The sequence below is a fragment of the Perca flavescens genome, chromosome 8, assembly GCF_004354835.1.
Source record: "Perca flavescens isolate YP-PL-M2 chromosome 8, PFLA_1.0, whole genome shotgun sequence".
Lineage (NCBI taxonomy): Eukaryota > Metazoa > Chordata > Actinopteri > Perciformes > Percidae > Perca > Perca flavescens.
The window spans coordinates 21,357,525-21,377,313 of record NC_041338.1 but is presented as its reverse complement, the minus strand read 5'-3'; positions in this window follow the sequence as shown (position 1 = coordinate 21,377,313).

The following is a 19,789-nucleotide window of genomic DNA, read 5'->3' as shown; positions in this document are numbered from 1 at the left end:
GTTGTTAGTCTGTGTGAATTACTAGATTTTCAACTAGTGTATAATTTTTCAGATGCTTTGTGGGTTGACCCAGAAAAAAAGGACAAAGGTTGCAAAGGGGAAAAAAACGAAGAATGGTAAATTCACACGTCGCCAGCCTCTTGCGCAGACTCATGGACTTTCAGTGGGATTTTATCTGAAAATGGTGAGTTAGATGTATACATTACACATATGTTCAAACAGCAATGACTCAGGAAGGTGGGGAAATTCATTCTCAACTCCCCTTCAAAGTTAGAATGCTGAACTCCTCTTCCATGCTCTTTTGTCATTCTTTTTTTGTTCTTTCAATGACTTTTACTCATCATACTTTCTATTATTTTATGTTATTCTCTCTGTTTTGTGCTCTGTTCCTGAAATTAGCTTGTGATTTAATTTTGGATCAAAATGAAATTCATGGAACTCATCTCTCTCTCTCTCTCTCTCTCTCTCTCTCTCTCTCTCTCTCATACAGACCCAATACTTTCCTCATTGTGTGCTTTGTTTTACAAAATGGTTAGTGGTCTAAGCAGTGGCAGTGTTTTTATTGTTTATTGCTCTTTACAGTATTGACCAGGAGTTCCATGAATTTAATTAAAGTCTTGGCTTGAATGTATTCACACATGTTGAATTTCAGTGGTTTGGGTAACATTAAGTTTTGAGGTTCAGTATTTTGTTATATTGAACAATGTATTTGGGTTTAAAAATGTATTTGCTACAACTATTTTTAAGCCATGAACATGAGATTTGTTTGTGATTAATCTGAGCCTATGTGTAAAATTTTTGAGTGACCAGCAGTTTGAGTCTTTTTTGCTGAATTTTAGCAGTTCAGGGAACATTAAATGTTGAGGTTTAGGATCCTATCCTGCACCCGGCGCAGCACAACGCAATGCCCGATGCAAGTTTCTTTTCTAGTTCAAGACCGACACAGTTGTCAGTTTCCCGTCCTGCGCCCACGTTGTTTAAACAGTAAATGCACCTGCACCCATCTGTGGCCCATGGGTGTGCTGGTCTAACAGGGAGGTGTGTTCAGGTGCATTCTGGGTGTGCTGGTCTTACAGGGAGGTGTGTTCAGGTGCATTCTGGGAGTATTGCTATCTTGAGGCAGCGAGAAGTGATCACACCATTGACCAACAAAAACCTGGTCTAAAGTCAATAACGCAGCATTTCGTTGTTAATTTAACAGCGTATTAGTAAAACGCGCCTAGGCTCGTACACAGCACGCGCACACTATGCTTGTTACACACACAGGGACGCACATCAGCACACAGACACGCAGAAGAATACAAATAAAAATATGAAGGTGCCGATCCTCCATCATAATAGCAATGCTCCAAGGTCCAAACGCGCCTGGCTTTTAAAGGGAATATGAGATGATCTCTGATTGGTTTATTGCATGTTAAGTACAACCCTTTAGAACCATTAAATTAATGGTTAATGTGGTTTCCCCCGTAATGGACCAAACTGTTCCCCCTTTCTACCAGCAGGTGGCAGTATTTAAATGACTGACTGTATTGTGTCTTCGGTAACTGTTTTAAATCAAGATTACTGATACAGATGTATTTATTGTTGTTCAATTCGTTTGGTTTTTGATTTTATTTGCAACCTAGTTATCATCATCATCATTCACCCCCAGCCCAGAGTTTTTCTAGCACCTCATATTCATTCAAGTAGTCTTCTTTGAAATGTGTACCTTGAAAATGTTTTGTTTACATTCTAGATTGATTATAAAGGCTAGTTGTTGTCAGCAATTACTAGGCATATTGGTAATATTAAGCAGAATAGCCTACTTAACAACTGCCATCATTATGTATTGCTACAGGACCACACTACAGAGAACACCTAAAGTTTTGATAATAAAATAAAATAATACTTATGGAATATCATTTATGGAATTGTATTTTTACTTTCACATACACACACATTTTTCAGATAAAGTTCATGCAGAGTAGTGATGCACAGTTCACTTCTCCATCATCTATTGCTACGATATCTGTCATTGCACAGTCCAAATGATATATTGAGCCGCAGTCAGAGGGAGTGAAAGCAAACAAATGTTGATTGCTTATGCTGCTTAAGACACATAGGCTAGGTGTACAGACACATTCTCATTTCTTAATTTTATGCCCTGTTGTGCGTCTGCCCTATTTCTGATACTGTGGCGGCAGAAATCAACATAGAGGAAACACTGGGTAGCTTTTGTGCCTATTATTATTATAATAGCTACATGTTGAATCGGCTGCAGGGCTACTCTGACAGTTTTATATTTTTATAAAGATACCCATTTTATAATAGGCCTACCCATAATACTTTTATAACAGTACCCATAATAATTTGGAATATTTTTACTTCGTAATGGGATACCTTTGGCCTAGACTATTTCATTATATTTTATCCAGACAATGCATAGTATTAATTATTGCACACACACACACACACACACACACACACACACACACACACACACACACACACACACACACACACACAAATATTGAATTAAATAAACATTTTTTTATTTGTACGAATTTATGTGTCATTTATCAGATCAGACTCCGTCCCCACCCAAACCCCTGCCGCCAAAATCTCACTCTGAACTTGTTCAAAACTTGAGAGCCCTGCTGGAGTGGCCTGTGTTGGGGATAGGGCAAACAGTGAACAAACATAACAAGACTCGTTGTAACCCGCATCACTTGTAAATTTTTCTGATTGTGCCTAGCCAAATGTTAGTGGAGAATGTGCCTTCATCTTCATTAGAGAATGAAATCCATTTGCTGGACATTGCGTCTAATGTTTCGGTTAGGTGTGGTGGATTAACAACGTCAGGTGTGGGAGGCGGTAGTACCTTGAGGTAGAAAGAACCACATGGGTCTTTTCCATTAATCCACGCACACACAACAACGCGTGTCTTAGTGTCAATAACATTGCAGGCGAGGAGAAATTGATTATCTGCATCGATAATCTATGGTTGGTGTGGTCTCTAGGAACCATACTTTTTACTTTACTTTTTACTTGTGTGCCAAACAGCATATGCCCACGAGAAACATGTAGGCCCCACCCTAGGATCTTCCACAAAAGGTATATAGCATATGTAAATTTCTACCAAACCCCATTGCGATTTTCCACCCACGCACATAAAGTAGTCACATGGTTGGAGCATAAAGGTGGACGTGGTGTTAGCTACTACAGTGATGTTAGGTCTATTGTAATTATTATACTGTGGGCGCCATTGTCGTCTGGACATAGAATAAGGTGAACGTGCCACACAACGCTTTTCCCCTCTCCCTGCTACATGTCTTCAATGTGTGTGGGTGTAGCAGTAGCATTAGGAAAGGAGGTTTTGGAAAAGATGGTTACTTCAGTCAGTGGTTCATCATACAGTGCTAACAACACAAATCCTGAAACCCTACATACAGTAAGGAAAAACATTGTGGCAACAAATAGGGCATCCTCACGTGTCGGTGGTAGGTACCATTTCAGTCTTTTCCTGCCCGGCTGCTCCATTTGTGTGTCAGAGCAGCCTGCTGCAGTGCTGCAGTGTGGAATGTATGGAATGTGCTGTGCTGTGAGCGTCAGAAGAATGTCAGTGAAACACTCTGTGAGTGTCAGCTCTGGAGGATGAATCTCAGAATGAATGTGCAACGTCACTGCTGTCTTTTTCAAAATAAAAGTGTTAGCAGTACGGTACCAGTTTCGTTGATCAGGTTTCTTTTCTGTTTGATGTTTTCATCAAAGGAAACTTTTATTTCTGCTGCTATAGGGTGGCACAGAAACGCCGTTCTGTCAGGCCTGCACTATTTCTCCCTCGTAGGTGACAAGACAGGGATCTGCTCGTCACTTGTTGCAGGCTCCGGAGAACCTGTTCTCTCCCCTGGATCTGGAACCTTTCTGCAATGGGCCACTTGGATCCATGTAGCTCTTTCGGCCACCTTTACCGCTGTGTGTGTGGTCAAGAGGATCTGATAGGGTCCTTGCCAGCGTTTCGACTGCCAGTTCTTCCTCCTGAAGTCCTTTATCACCACAAAGTCTCCGGGCTGGAGCTTATGTAGGGGACCCTCAGCTGGTTGAGGCAGAGCTGTAGAAACCTGGATTCTGATGGCAGAAAGGGCAGAAGAGAGTTGCGTGCAGTAACTTAACATTTCATGCTCACATAGAGCCGTTGAGGGCAGGGGAGCCTTTGGTGGTTCTGTCCCTACCTGTGGTGGGCGGCCAAATAGGCTAAGGGCTAAGATTTGAACGAGCCCTTTTTCGCATCCTCATGTACATAAGCACAATTGGAAGTGCTTTTATCCATGGGAGATTTGTCTCTGCACAGCATTTAGCTAGCTTTGTTTTTATTGTACAATTTTCCCGCTTGATTGCTCATTCGCTCTGTGGTCTGTAAGAGCAATGGCGTCTGAGGTCAATGCCAATATACAGACTTATCTGTGTTATCTGTATCTGTGGCAGTGTTTATAAAATGAGCCCCATTGTTGCTCGACAGGCGGCTCGGTAAACCCCATCTGGGAATGATTTCTGTCATTAAAGCTTTTGCTACCACTGAAGCTGTTTGTTTTGAGACAGGAAACACTTCAACCCATTTGGAAAACATGTCCACCATGGTCAAGGCGTACCTTTTCCCTTCAGACGGTGAGAGCTCTATGAAATCCATCATCTTATGTTCAAATTGTCTCTCAGGTGGTGTGTGTCCAGCCTGTTGTGTTACTTTCACTGGCCTGCCTATGTTGTTTTGTGCACATATGATACAAGCTTTACAAAAAATTTCTGCAAATGTTGTGAAATCTCTTGTGTACCATGTTTGTGTTATCAGTGTCAACATACTCCCTTTTGATACATGGTCTAACCCATGTGTCAACTTAGGAAAATGGGAGAAGAAATGCTGAGGAAGACAGGGCTTTGAGTCTGGGCCTAGTCAGACGCCAGAGTTAAAGGTGCACCCTGCAGTCTTCCACTGCTGTCTTTCCTGTAGTGTAGCGTGTGTTTGCATAGCAGCTACAGACTCTGGGAGTGAAAAATGTTCAAGGTCTTGTGTATCTGTGACCAAAGTATCAACATGAGATAGGGGCAGGCGTGCAGCTGTTTTAGCTGCTGCATCAGCCCGAGTTTTGCCCCTAGAGACAGGGTTCTGCTGCTCCAGTGTGTGCAGAACATTTGCATATTGCTACTTGTGATGGACGTAGGATAGCATTCAAAAGGTCATTGATCAAGTGATGATGCAAAATAGGCTTACCATCAGATTTCAGGAAATTTCGGTGTTTCCACAGTGCACCAAAATCATGCACTACCCCAAAAGCGTACCTGGGATCCGTGTAGATGGTGACGGATGAGCCTTCAGCCAATTTACATGCTTCAGTGAGTGCAATGAGCTCAGAAGCCTGTGCAGAGAGATGTTTTGCGAGAGATTTAGCAATTAGAGTGGCTGTATCAGAATCCACAGCAAAGCCTACCTGTCCCTGGCCTGTTTCAGGGCAGCGAGATGCTGACCCGTCCACATACAGAATAGCATCTGGGTTCTGCAATGGAATATCAGAAAGGTCAAGACGAATCACGTGGCTCTCCTTCCCCTGGTGTAGGCATGAGAGAGGCAGGGTTAAGAGTAGTACAACGCTTAACAGTTACGTTGGGCATGTTGAGAAGACAGGTGTGATATCTCAGATAACGTGCTGCAGACAAATGGGAAGATTTTTGCTCAAGTAGGGTCAGAGAGACAGCATGTGGTACTAGTAGTGTGAGAGGGGCGTAGCCCACAATGTCCCTGGAGGCAGCCAAAGCTTTTTTCCGCAGCTGCTACAGCTCTGAGACAAATCGGAAGGCCCGCTGCAACAGGGTCTAATTTTGCGGAGAAATACGCTACGTATACGTAGTACGTAAAACGGTCTGAGTCTGTCCCCATGCAGCTGCAGAAGGACAGATGTCATGCATCTTAAACGCTCATCCACTGTCTGAGTGAAAAGAAGGTTACGGTTAGGCAAACCTAAGGTTGGAGGACTCTGAAAGGCCATTTTGAGGTTTACAAAGGCCTGATCAGCCTCCACAGTCCATGTCATGCTGTCATGCGCAGTCAGATTTTTACCATGAATCTGTTCGGCTAATGGTTGTACTAGCTGCGTGTAATTTGGGATGAAAACACAACAATAAGAACACATGCCCAGAAATGACATAATTTGTTTCTTAGTTACGGGTTTTGGAAGGGAAACTATTGCCTCAATGCGAGATGGAGACAAGGTTTTTCCTGACGTGGAGATGTCATGGCCCAAAAAATGAACTTCTTTCACAAATTGTAATTTTGACAGGCTCGCTTTGTGCCCTTCGGCTGCAAGATGTTTTAGCAATGCAATAGTGTCGCGTTCGCACTGTTCTTTCGTAGGACTCCCCACCAGACAGTCATCCACGTACTAATACAACCTGTCTGTTGTGTGGGGAAAGTGAGTGTGGCGTGCGAGGAAGTGTTTCTTCATTGCGAGCATGTGTATGTGTGTGTGTCTGCATTACCTCCCTCAAGCGCTGTAGAGCGGATCTCATCCCTTCTGCACCTCCACCACTCCCCTCCCCCGCATCACGTCAATCTGCGAACTGCTCGTCGTTGCCCTGATTCTGCTGTTGTCTGTTCTGGCCGTCCCATCTGGGTTTAGGACAGTCCTTTCTCCAGTGTCCTTTTTCTCGACAGTTGAAACATGTCTCTCGATCTCCAGCGGGAACGTTGACACACCCTCTTCCTCTAACCTTTCCTCTGCCACGGCCTCTTCAGGACAAGTGGATTTTTTGTAGGGCAAGTGGAAGAGAAATTTACTTGTCCCACTGGACAAGTTAAAACTCAAACAAAATAAAATGCCATGTTAGTTCACGTTATGTGCCACTCATTATGTCTATGTTACCGATTTGAAACGATAAATTTTTCCGCCCGCAATCCCGTGCAGCGGACCCAGCGGTAGTCGGTCAGCGGGCCGCTAACGTTAGACCCAGCCCGCTGTTCAGCTCGTTCTCTGTAAGCAATGCAGCATGAAAGCACGGTGAACCTGCCGGTGTTAGTTAGCTAATGTTAGCTTGCTAATTCCGCCTTAACGTTACCTCCTCGCCACATCGTTGACAGAAAACAAGAGACCTGGTGCTAATACGGCACCGGTGCCTTAATGACCGTTATCTACCGGACCAAATTGCAACGCAGATTTTGGTGCCACTGAAATGCCAGCACTTCTCTCTGATGCTCCGAAAACGGACGAGGGAACCTAAACATCGCCGCATGTCACGCTAGTTAACATTACACTTGGCAGCAGGTAATGTTAACCTACGGTTAACTAGCAGCTAGAGTAAACACGGTTAAAATGCTGACAGCTAAACGGTGTAAAAGTGTGTCTGTCTGTATTTCACTGGAGAGGAACGTATGACGTTGTAGCTGCTGTTGTCGGAAAAACACAGATGTTGCGTCCCTTTTCCCATCCAGAGGTCGTTTTTGCCGTTCTATAATGTCGTTTTTTTGTGCTCCTTTTTGAAACAAATAAATAAATAACATGCTGATTAAATATCAACTAATAATCAAACTGTAAAGTAGCTACAGCTTTTAAAGGATCTCTAAATCAGCCTCTGCTGGGTAGAAATTAGTGAAATTGTATATAAAAAAAAATAGTTAACACCAACATTAAGTGGCAAAATCCATTGTTATGTCTACAAAATTATTTTAGATATCGTATAAGTTCAAGTTTAAGTCACCACTATGTCTGGTCAATATATTGACTTAGTATCTCAGAATATAAACTAAGAATCTCAAAGTAATGAGAAAATGTAAAATATTGCTTTAGAATCTCAATATATTGACTTATCTTAAAATATTGACTTAGTATCTCAATATATTGACTTATCCCAAAATATTGACTTAGTATCTCAATATACTGATTTAGTAACTCAGAATATTGACTAAGAATCTCAAACCAATGAGAACATTTAAAATATTGACTTACAATCTTAATAAATTGACTCAACATCTCAAAGTATCGACTTAGTATCTCAATATATTGACTTAGTAACTTAGAATATTGACTGGGAATCTGAAAGTAATGACAAAAAAAGCTAAAATACTGACTTAGAATCTCAAGATATTAACTTCTGCACACTGGCGTGCAACATATTACTTTGTACTATGAAGTCTGGAGATCCTTTTTTCTTGTTGAATGGGAAATCTATTGTTGGGACACGTTTGTTTCTACTGTTTCAACTGAATTTTATTAATGCTGATAGTGTTTGGATGCTTTCAACGGTTTGTTCGAATTCTGCATTAGCAAAACAATTTGTTTTTATAAAATGATGACTCTTTACCCGGACAAGTGACTTTTGTGCATGGACAAGTGAAACGTAAATGTACTTGTCCGAAGGACAAGTGCCTCAAAAAGTTAATGTCAAGCCCTGCTTTTTGTTTTCTGCTTGCCAGGTCTGATGCAGTTTTCATGAGGGTCAGCTGTGCCTCAAGTTTCTTTGCTCGTCTTTGTACCTCAGCTTTGTCAGCTGTGAGTGCCAGGATTTTCTCAGCATGTTTTGTGTGTCTGACAATTTCTGTCAGTCTTGCATCTTCCCAACCAACACAGGATTTCATCACTTCAATTTGGGTGCTTGGCAGAAGTCTCATTACGAATGCATTCTTAAAATGTGATTCCCACAGCCTGATAGTGTCTCCCAGCTCAGTCGGTGCTGAGATTCTGCTGTGTCGCTGAAAAACTTCACTTATTCACCTTATTCACCACCTTACTTCACCTTGCATCTGCCGGGTGCTGTTTATACGAGCCATATCAGTGTGGTCTGGGAAAGTGGTTTCAAGGCCAAGTGTTAGCGCCACCACTGCATTCCTGTAGGTTTGATTTTCCACGTCGTTAATGTCAGAGTGCGTGATGACAGCGTCAGTGGTCAAGTCAGCAGGAAAATACTGTTTGATTTTAGCATAGTCCATTGGGCCCAGATTTTGGAGCATGAGTCGTCTTATTTCATTCATTGTGGGCAGGAAAGTCTCCACAAACCTAAAGAGGCATGCGCAAAAGCGTTTGCCAGAGTCTTTGCATGGAGGCAGGTGGTTGATAGCATTCCTAAGGTCAGTCTCTGTCCAAGGTCGATATATGAAACCTACTCCTCCTCTCGCTGTCGGGACCTGAAGCATTGGACAGAGGAGATCCTCTTTCTCTTCCTCCGTCTTTTCCGGTAGTGGAGGAGCTGAGGCTTGTGTCACAATGGCGGCTGATGTAGATGGCTGTTCAGCATCTCTGTGGCCTGCCTGATGCATGGCTCTGGTCTCGATCTGGAAGGGCACCTTTTTTGCGCCACAGGTTGAAGTTGTAGGTTGTGATGAAGCGTCTGCTGGTGGGGCTGCAGTTTCTTCGTGTGGCTGGGGGTATGGGGGTGGCGGCAGTACATCCAGGATAAGACCAGCATCCCTTAAACTTGGATAGAGAGGAGGAGAGAAGTCAATAAGAGACTTCTTTGTCTGCACTTCATCAGGGTTATTTGTATTTAACAATGTCAGCTGTCTCTACATTTGTCTTCTTTCCCTGCTATCTGCTTCTTTCATCCACATGTTAAAACATTCCTTATTTTTCTCCAGTTGTTTTAAATCTTCTGTCTTAATTTTGTCTCTTTTCATTAGTTTTTTCTCTTGTTCCTCTAATTCCTGTTTTAACATTCTGAGTTTGCCTGTACTAAAAGACCAATTTTCTGGAAAACCGCAGGTTTACGACCAATACTGCAGGCAACCCAAACATCGTGGGCCGTATTTTCACACCATCTCGATCTGCTTGATCCGTTACCCATCTTATTGGGAGAAGTACTTCTTTATCTTACTTACAGTCGTCACTATAAGGCCAGGTTTCTATCTTATTTCGGGAAAACCCACGCACCAAAAAAACCGAACAGTTTCTGAAAAATTGTTTATTAGATTTACTTTAGATTTATTCCCAAAATCTTTAAAAAAAACAAGTCACACCCGTGTGGATTAATCTTTGGTGTAAAAATACTGCTAGAACAATCACAATTTATGTAATTACTCAAACTTAAAGGACCACCCAAAATGTATACAAACAACCCCAAGATGGTTATCCTATTTTAGTGTCCAACGTCAGTATTTGTTTCTGGGAGTTTACTACAGCCAAATCAAATTACTCTAAATTCAATTTAAATTAGAGTTTGATCTTACCCTGCTGCGTGAAATTGCTTCCGTCGGTAGCACTTTATAATAACTATCCATAATTCATAATTTATTAAGCATTAGTTACTGTTAGTTAATGGTTTGTTCATTATTACTTATTAATTGTTCATACATAGTTCATCATGAGTAAAGTATTTGTTCACACAATTATAAATGGTTTGTTCATAGTAAATAAGCCTATTAGTTAATGGTTTGTTCATCATTATTAATTAATTGTTCTTACATAATTCATCATCAGTAAAGCATTTGTTCACATAGTTATAAATGGTTTGTTCATAGTAAATAAGCCTATCTTGAAAAATATGTTTGTAAGTACATGATTTATACTTAACAAATAATGAAACAACCATTTGGAAATGAAATAATTTTCCCATTATAAACCAGTTACTAACTATTGCTAAATGCTTTGTTCATCATTTGTAAAGCACTGCTCCTATGTTAATTCTCATGAATGAAGCATTTCTATACACGCTCATAAATGGTTTGTTCATAGTAAATAAGGCTCTCGGAAGTTATGTTCATAAATAGAAGTTTGACACTTTCTAAGTATTGCAAAAACCATTAGTAAATTAAATAATTTTCCCTTTATAAACTATCTACAAACTAGTAGTAATGTATTTGTTTATCATTTGTAAAGCATAGTTCCTACATTCATTCTAATCAGTAAAGCATTTGTAAATGCAGTTAGTAAATGGTTGGTCCATAGTAAGTAAGCCCATGTAAAAGGTTTATCAGTATATTTTTTAATAATTCCTACATGATGCATTAACCATTTGTAAATTAAGTAACTTTACCATTATCAACTAGGTACTCAGGAAGGTAAACGGTTGTTTATAACTAGGAAGTTAATGATTAACAGACTATCTAGACCTACATTTGTTCATGTCTTAAATAAAATGTTATGATTTAGAAAAAGGCCATAGTTATCCATCAATAGTTAGTAACTGGTTTATAATGGGAAAATTATTTCATTTCCAAATGGTTGTTTCATTATTTGTTAAGTATAAATCATGTACTTACAAACATATTTTTCAAGATAGGCTTATTTACTATGAACAAACCATTTATAACTATGTGAACAAATGCTTTACTGATGATGAATTATGTAAGAACAATTAATTAATAATGATGAACAAACCATTAACTAATAGGCTTATTTACTATGAACAAACCATTTATAATTGTGTGAACAAATACTTTACTCATGATGAACTATGTATGAACAATTAATAAGTAATAATGAACAAACCATTAACTAATAGTTAACTAATGCTTAATAAATGATGAATTATGGATAGTTATTATAAAGTGCTACCGTTTCCGTCTGTTCTTGAAGATCAATGTGGAGTCAGAAGAGCCCTCCGTGGTTTCTGATCCTCTCTCTCTGAATGCTTTTTGGGCAAGGTAGAGGCGAAGATCGTTTGATCTCGGATTGCAGGTCCTCAGTCACACATGGAGCCACTCTACCTGATCCCCACTTTCTGACACCAGGTTTGTAATGGAAGTTTCATTTGCAGCAGGGGAGAAGTTTTCAAAGTATAGTAAAGTGAAACAAATAAGACAGTCTGAGACTAAAACCAAGTTGGGTTTTTGTATTTTATTAAAGATATATTTGCAAATATAGGAGGAATACAGGTTCACAAAAAACGCATCTGCTCAGTGTGGAATATATTCCTCAAATGAGTAAGAGCAAACAGTGAGCTTAAATGCACATCGGGAAAAGGGGAGTGACATTCAAACACAATCAATTCTTAACATGACTTTGCCCTTTCTTAAAGGCAATAAAGATAAAGATAAGGAATAATGCTTAAATGTAATTTTCCCATTACAGGTTCTCCTGTGAATGTTGTTCTGGTAGATGTTTCTGTCGTTGCTGAGTTGGTTGAGCTACACATGTTACAGCAACATTTCACTCGTATTTCATAGTCATAACAAATAGGAGGTATTTGGTCTTTGTTATGATAGATCAGTCCATTTGTTGAGTTGCATGTTACTTTTTGATCAAGTTCGTTCAAAGATATATCCTTGTATTGTGTTGCTCTACATTCTATTTCCAGAGGATTTCTGCAAACACTCAGATCTATATCAATAATTTCTTCAATTGGTTCATAGTCTCCATCATCTTCAAAATGAGGGTAATGATTGTTTTTCCAATTTGACCGCTTACAATTGCAATAATCGGATGTTGTTGTGGTAGGGTTTTCTGTGGCTATTGTTATGGTAGTTTGTCCTCCTGTTGATGGTGATGTTGTTGATGGTGATGTTGTAACCACTCCATTTGTTACTAGAACAGGGGTTGTTGTGGTAGGTTTTTCTGTGACGGATGTTGTTGTGGTAGTTTTTTCTGTGACTGTTGTTGTGGTAGGTTTTTCTGTGGCTGCTGTTGTGGTATGTTCTTTTGTGACTGTTGTTGTAGTAGGTTTTTCTGTGGCTGCTGTTGCGGTAGGTTTTTTGTGGCTGTTGTTGTGGTAGGTTCTCCTGTGACTGGTATTGTGGTAGATATTTCTGTTGCTGAGTTGGTTGAGCTACACAAGCTACAGCAACATTTCACTCGTATTTCATAGTCATAACAAATAGGAGGTATTTGGTCTTTGTTATGACAGATCAGTCCATTTGTTGAGTTGCATGTTACTTTTTGATCAAGTTCGTTCAAAGATATATCCTTGTATTGTGTTGCTCTACATTCTATTTCCAGAGGATTTCTGCAAACACTCAGATCTATATCAATAATTTCTTCAATTGGTTCATAGTCTCCATCATCTTCAAAATGAGGGTAATGATTGTTTTTCCAATTTGACCACTTACAATTGCAATAATCGGATGTTGTTGTGGTAGGTTTTTCTGTGACTGTTGTTGTTGCGGTAGGTTTTTCTGTGGCTGTTGTGGTAGTTTGTCCTCCTATTGATGGTGATGTTGTTGATGGTGATGTTGTAACCACTCCACTTGTTACTACAATGGGGGTTGTTGTAGTAGGTTTTTCTGTGGCTGTTGTTGTGGTAGGTTTTTCTGTGACTGTTTGTGTGGTTGGTTTTTCTGTGACTGTTGTTGTGGTAGGTTTTTCTGTGGCTGTTGTTGTGGTAGGTTTTTCTGTGGCTGCTGTTGTAGTAGGTTTTTCTGTGGCTATTGTTGTGGTAGTTTGTCCTCCTGATGATGGTGATGTTGTTGATGGTGATGTTGTAACCACTCCATTTGTAACTACAATAGGGGGGGGTTGTGTGTGGTTTTTGTTGTGGCTGTTCTTTTGTTGTGGTAGGTTTTTCTGTGACTGTTGTTGTGGTATGTTTTTTGTGACTGTTGTGGTGGTAGGTTTTTCTGTGACTGTTGTGTTGTGTTGTAATGGTAGGTTTTTCTGTGGTTGTTGTGGTAGGTTTTTCTGTCCTGTTGATGGTGATGGTTTTGTTGATGGTGACTCCTGTTGATGGTGTTGTGGTGATCTTGTAACCCTCCACTTGTTACTACAATGGGGGTTGTTGTGGTAGGTTTTTCTGTGGACTGTTGTTGTGGTGGTAGGTTTTTCTGTGACTGTTGTTGTTGGTACAGGTTTTTTGTGACTGTTTGTGGTAGGTCCTCCTTTTTCTGTGGCTGTTGTTGTGGTGTTGTTTGGGTTTTTCTGTGACTGTTGTTTGGTAGGTTTTTCTGTGATGGTTGTTCTTTGTGACTGTTGTGGTAGGTTTTTCTGTGACTGTTGTTGTTGGGGTAGGTTTTTCTGTGGCTGTTGTTGTGGTAGTTTGTCCTCCTGTTAATGGTGATGTTGTTGATGGTGATCTTGTAACCACTTCACTTGTTTTTACAATGGGGTTGTTGTGGTGGGTTTTTCTGTGACTGTTGTTGTGGTAGGTTTTTCTGTGACTGTTGTTGTGGTACATTCTTTTGTGACTGTTGTTGTGGTAGGTTTTTCTGTGGCTGTTGTTGTGGTAGGTTTTCTGTTGTTGTTGTTGGTTTTCTTGTGACTGTTGGTAGGTAGGTTTTCTGTGGCTGTTGTTGTGGTAGTCTGTTCCTCCTGTTAATGGTGATGTTGTTGATGGTGATCTTGTAGGTTTTTCACTTGTTATTACAATGGGGGTTGTTGTGGAAGGTTTTTCTGTGACTGTTGTTGTGGTAGATTTTTCTGTGACTGTTGGTGTGGTACATTCTTTTTTGTGACTGTTTTTGTGGTTGTGGTAGGTTTTTCTGTGGCTGTTGTTGTGGGGTAGGTTTTTCTGTGACTGTTGTGGTAGTTTGTCCTCCTGTTGATGGTGATGTTGTAACCACTCCACTTGTTACTACAATGGGGGTTGTTGTGGTAGGTTTTTCTGTGGCTGTTGCTGTGGTAGGTTTTTCTGTGACTGTTATTGGGGTACATTCTTTTGTGACTGTTGAGGTAGGTTTTTCTGTGACTGTTGTTGTGGTAGGTTTTTCTGTGACTATTGTTGGGGTACATTCTTTTGTGACTGTTGTGGGTTTTTCTGTGGCTGTTGTGGTCTGTGGCTGTTTGTGGTAGGTTTTTTCTGTGACTTTTCTGTGGCTGTTGTTGTTGGGGTAGGTTTTTCTGTGGCTGTTGTTGTGGTAGTCTGTCCTCCTGTTGATGGTGATGTTGTTGATGGTGATCTTGTAACCACTCCACTTGTTCCTACAATGTTGGGGGTTGTTGTGGGGTAGGTTTTTCTGTGGCTGTTGCTGTGGTAGGTTTTTCTGTGACTGTTGTTGGGGTACATTCTTTTGTGGACTGTTGTGGTAGGTTTTTTCTGTGGCTGCTGTTGTGGTAGGTTTTTCTGTGACTGTTGTTGTGGTACATTTTTTTGTGACTGTTGTGACTGTTGGGTAGGTTTTTCTGTGGCTGTTGTTGTGGTAGTTGTGTCCTGTTAATGGTGTTTGTTGTTGATGGTGATCTTGTAACCACTCCACTTGTTACTACAATGGGGTTGTTGTGGTAGGTTTTTCTGTGGCTGTTGTTGTGGTAGTTTTTTTTTCTGTGACTGTTGGTGTGGTACATTCTTTTGTGACTGTTGTTGTGGTAGGTTTTTTGGCTGTTGTTGGGGTAGGTTTTCTTTTTTGTTGTTGGTGGTAGGTTTTTCTGTGGCTGTTGTTGTTGGGTAGTTTTTTCTGTGACTGTTGTGGTAGTTTGGTTGTTTTTCTGTGATGTTGTAACCACTCCACTTGTTTAGTTTGTCCTCCTGTTGTTGTGGTAACCACTCCACTTTTTACTACAATGGGTTTTTGTGGTACATTTTTCTGTGAGGTTTTTTTCTGTGACTGTTGTTGGGGTACATTCTTTTGTGACTGTTGTGGTAGGTTTTTCTGTGGCTGTTGTTGTGGTAGGTTTTTCTGTGACTGTTGTTGGGGTACATTCTTTTGTGACTGTTTGTGGGTTTTTCTGTGGCTGTTGTGGTAGGTTTTTTGTGACTGTTGTTGTTGTTGTGGTTGGGGTTTTTCTGTGGCTGTTGTTGTGGTAGTCTGTCCTCCTGTTGATGGTGATGTTGTTGATGGTGATCTTGTAACCACTCCACTTGTTACTACAATGGGGGTTGTTGTGGTAGGTTTTTCTGTGGCTGTTGCTGTGGTAGGTTTTTCTGTGACTGTTGTTGGGGTACATTCTTTTGTGACTGTTGTGGTAGGTTTTCTGTGGCTGCTGTTGTTGTTGGGGTAGGTTTTTCTGTGACTGTTGTTGTGGTATGTTCTCTTGTGACTGTTGGGGTAGGTTTTTTCTGTGGTTGTTGTTGTGGTAGTCTGTCCTCCTGTTAATGGTGATGTTGTTGATGGTGATCTTGTAACCACTCCTGTTGTTGTTACTACAATGGGGGTTGTTGTGGTAGGTTTTTCTGTGATTGTTGTTGTGGTAGATTTTTCTGTGACTGTTGGTTTTTGTGGTACATTTTTTTGTGACTGTTGTGGTAGGTTTTTCTGTGGCTGCTGTTGGGGTAGTTTTTTCTGTGACTGTTGTGGTAGTTTGTCCTCCTGTTGATGGTGATGTTGTAACCACTCCACTTGTTACTACAATGGGGGTTGTTGTGGTAGGTTTTTCTGTGGCTGTTGCTGTGGTAGATTTTTCTGTGACTGTTGGTGTGGTACATTCTTTTGTGACTGTTGTTGTGGTAGGTTTTTCTGTGGCTGTTGTTGGGGTAGTTTTTTCTGTGACTGTTGTGGTAGTTTGTCCTCCTGTTGATGGTGATGTTGTAACCACTCCACTTGTTACTACAATGGGGGGTTGTTGTGGAAGGTTTTTCTGTGGCTGTTGTTGTGGTAGTTTTTTCTGTGACTGTTGGTGTGGTACATTCTTTTGTGACTGTTGTTGTGGTAGGTTTTTCTGTGGCTGCTGTTGTGGTAGGTTTTTCTGTGACTGTTGTTGTGGTAGTCTGTCCTCCTGTTGATGGTGATGTTGTAACTTGTAACTCCACTTGTTACTACAATGGGGTTGTTGTGGTAGGTTTTTCTGTGGCTGTTGCTGTGGTACATTTTTCTGTGACTGTTGTTGGGGTGTAACATTCTTTTGTGACTGTTGTGGTAGGTTTTTCTGTGACTGTTGTTGTGGTAGGTTTTTCTGTGACTATTGTTTTTGGGGTACATTCTTTTGTGACTGTTGTTGGGTGGGTTTTCTGTGGCTGTTGTGGTAGGTTTTCTGTGGCTGTTGTTGTTGTTTTGTGACTGTTTTTTCTTTTGGTCTGTTGGGGTAGGTTTTTCTGTGGCTGTTGTTGTGGTAGTCTGTCCTCCTGTTGATGGTGATGTTGTTGATGGTGATCTTGTAACCACTCCACTTGTTACTACAATGGGGGTTGTTGTGGTAGGTTTTTCTGTGGCTGTTGCTGTGGTAGGTTTTTCTGTGACTGTTGTTGGGGTACATTCTTTTGTGACTGTTGTGGTAGGTTTTTCTGTGGCTGCTGTTGGGGTAGTTTTTTCTGTGACTGTTGTGGTAGTTTGTCCTCCTGTTGATGGTGATGTTGTAACCACTCCACTTGTTACTACAATGGGGGTTGTTGTGGTAGGTTTTTCTGTGGCTGTTGTTGTGGTAGGGTTTTTCTGTGACTGTTGTTGTGGTAGTTTTTCTGTGACTGTTGTTGTGGTAGATTTTTCTGTGACTGTTGGTGTGGTACATTCTTTTGTGACTGTTGTGGTAGGTTTTTCTGTGGCTGTTGTTGGGGTAGTTTTTTCTGTGACTGTTGTGGTAGTTTGTCCTCCTGTTGATGGTGATGTTGTAACCACTCCACTTGTTACTACAATGGGGGTTGTTGTGGAAGGTTTTTCTGTGGCTGTTGTTGTGGTAGATTTTTCTGTGACTGTTGGTGTGGTACATTCTTTTGTGACTGTTGTTGTGGTAGGTTTTTCTGTGGCTGCTGTTGTGGTAGGTTTTTCTGTGACTGTTGTAGTAGTTTGTCCTCCTGTTGATGGTGATGTTGTAACCACTCCACTTGTTACTACAATGGGGGTTGTTGTGGTAGGTTTTTCTGTGGCTGTTGCTGTGGTAGGTTTTTCTGTGACTGTTGTTGGGGTACATTCTTTTGTGACTGTTGTGGTAGGTTTTTCTGTGACTGTTGTTGTGGTAGGTTTTTCTGTGACTATTGTTGGGGTACATTCTTTTGTGACTGTTGTGGGTTTTTCTGTGGCTGTTGTGGTAGGTTTTTCTGTGGCTGTTGTTGTTGGGGTAGGTTTTTCTGTGGCTGTTGTTGTGGTAGTCTGTCCTCCTGTTGATGGTGATGTTGTTGATGGTGATCTTGTAACCACTCCACTTGTTACTACAATGGGGGTTGTTGTGGTAGGTTTTTCTGTGGCTGTTGCTGTGGTAGGTTTTTCTGTGACTGTTGTTGGGGTACGTTTTTTTTGTGACTGTTGTGGTAGGTTTTCTGTGGCTGCTGTTGTGGTAGGTTTTTCTGTGACTGTTGTTGTGGTATGTTCTCTTGTGACTGTTGGGGTAGGTTTTTCTGTGGCTGTTGTTGTGGTAGTCTGTCCTCCTGTTAATGGTGATGTTGTTGATGGTGATCTTGTAACCACTCCACTTGTTACTACAATGGGGGTTGTTGTGGTAGGTTTTTCTGTGATTGTTGTTGTGGTAGATTTTTCTGTGACTGTTGGTGTGGTACATTCTTTTGTGACTGTTGTGGTAGGTTTTTCTGTGGCTGCTGTTGGGGTAGTTTTTCTGTGACTGTTGTGGTAGTTTGTCCTCCTGTTGATGGTGATGTTGTAACCACTCCACTTGTTACTACAATGGGGGTTGTTGTGGTAGGTTTTTCTGTGGCTGTTGCTGTGGTAGGGTTTTTCTGTGACTGTTGGTGTGGTACATTCTTTTGTGACTGTTGTTGTGGTAGGTTTTTCTGTGGCTGTTGTTGGGGTAGTTTTTTTCTGTGACTGTTGTGGTAGTTTGTCCTCCTGTTGATGGTGATGTTGTAACCACTCCACTTGTTACTACAATGGGGGTTGTTGTGGAAGGTTTTTCTGTGGCTGTTGTTGTGGTAGATTTTTCTGTGACTGTTGGTGTGGTACATTCTTTTGTGACTGTTGTTGTGGTAGGTTTTTCTGTGGCTGCTGTTGTGGTAGGTTTTTCTGTGACTGTTGTAGTAGTTTGTCCTCCTGTTGTTGATGGTGATGTTGTAACCACTCCACTTGTTACTACAATGGGGGTTGTTGTGGTAGGTTTTTCTGTGGCTGTTGCTGTGGTAGGTTTTTCTGTGACTGTTGTTGGGGTAGGTTTTTCTGTGACTGTTGTGGTAGGTTTTTCTGTGACTGTTGTTGTGGTAGGTTTTTCTGTGACTATTGTTGGGGTACATTCTTTTGTGACTGTTGTGGGTTTTTCTGTGGCTGTTGTGGTAGGTTTTTCTGTGGCTGTTGTTGTTGGGGTAGGTTTTTCTGTGGCTGTTGTTGTGGTAGTCTGTCCTCCTGTTGATGGTGATGTTGTTGATGGTGATCTTGTAACCACTCCACTTGTTACTACAATGGGGGTTGTTGTGGTAGGTTTTTCTGTGGCTGTTGCTGTGGTAGGTTTTTCTGTGACTGTTGTTGGGGTACATTCTTTTGTGACTGTTGTGGTAGGTTTTTCTGTGGCTGCTGTTGTGGTAGGTTTTTCTGTGACTGTTGTTGTGGTATGTTCTCTTGTGACTGTTGGGGTAGGTTTTTCTGTGGCTGTTGTTGTGGTAGTCTGTCCTCCTGTTAATGGTGATGTTGTTGATGGTGATCTTGTAACCACTCCACTTGTTACTACAATGGGGGTTGTTGTGGTAGGTTTTTCTGTGATTGTTGTTGTGGTAGATTTTTCTGTGACTGTTGGTGTGGTACATTCTTTTGTGACTGTTGTGGTAGGTTTTTCTGTGGCTGCTGTTGGGGTAGTTTTTTCTGTGACTGTTGTGGTAGTTTGTCCTCCTGTTGATGGTGATGTTGTAACCACTCCACTTGTTACTACAATGGGGGTTGTTGTGGTAGGTTTTTCTGTGGCTGTTGCTGTGGTAGGGTTTTCTGTGACTGTTGGTGTGGTACATTCTTTTGTGACTGTTGTTGTGGTAGGTTTTTCTGTGGCTGTTGTTGGGGTAGTTTTTTCTGTGACTGTTGTGGTAGTTTGTCCTCCTGTTGATGGTGATGTTGTAACCACTCCACTTGTTACTACAATGGGGGTTGTTGTGGAAGGTTTTTCTG